General features: G+C 40.6%; 1 protein-coding gene across 1 annotated transcript in view; it reads right to left on the minus strand.

The window, feature by feature from the left end:
- MIPEP (mitochondrial intermediate peptidase) overlaps window positions 1–868 on the minus strand; it is a 94,213-nt gene that overhangs the window by 69,458 nt on the left and 23,887 nt on the right. The gene's annotated exons all lie outside the window — the stretch shown is intronic.

The following is an 868-nucleotide window of genomic DNA, read 5'->3' on the forward strand; positions in this document are numbered from 1 at the left end:
CTCAGACATCTTGAAATTTAAAGCAGTGTTGTCTGCCTCTAGAACTGGAAACTGTAACACCTTTGGGTTTGAACTGCACACTTCCATATCTTATGAAAATAAAATTAGCCAACACTTGTTGGGGGCCAGATGTAAGCTGGCAAGGTCCTTGCACCTGTAGGGGCTAGCAAGGCTGGGACCCTTACCCACACAGTTTTCCCAGACTTGTTTGGATGGCGATTATCAGTTGAATGAGAGCAACATTTGTAGAATGAGAACAGCCTTTCATAGCTTACCAAGAAGTCTGTAACTATTTGCTGAGATATGCTGTACTGAGAACTTGTCCTTCTGCTGTGTCTCTCCCTTAGAGATTAAGAGGGACAAAGAATACATTCCTCTTGACAGACCTCCTATTCAGTGTGTTGTGTATAAATAGGATTGTATAGGCAATAAACTCGCTTCAGTTCATTAAGAGAACTGGGATCCTCCCGACCTCGCTTTCCTGTCTGTCTTTCTTTTCTCAATTCCTACCTCCCTGCCTCAGCCCGGCTCAACCTTGTCAGGCTGGCCCTGACACTAAATTGGAGAGCATGCAGGCCGGGCTGAGGGACTGCCAAACCCCCCACCCCCGCCCCGTGCATGAATTTCGTGCACCAGACCTCTAGTATTAAATAATAAAATGAATATTGAATATATTATTTATGTACTAAATGTATAACATACTTGCAATATGTTAATTCTATTTTTGATAGACATTTAATATCTAGACAAAAAGATTATCCTATGTTGTACAGTGTTTCCATGCTTTAAGACTTAGATAATTTCTAGAGTTCTATTTTATGTCTAGGTTATATAACTAATCTTTGAGATGAATAATATTACGAAGTAC

The sequence above is a fragment of the Myotis davidii genome, unplaced genomic scaffold (assembly GCF_000327345.1).
Source record: "Myotis davidii unplaced genomic scaffold, ASM32734v1 scaffold859, whole genome shotgun sequence".
Lineage (NCBI taxonomy): Eukaryota > Metazoa > Chordata > Mammalia > Chiroptera > Vespertilionidae > Myotis > Myotis davidii.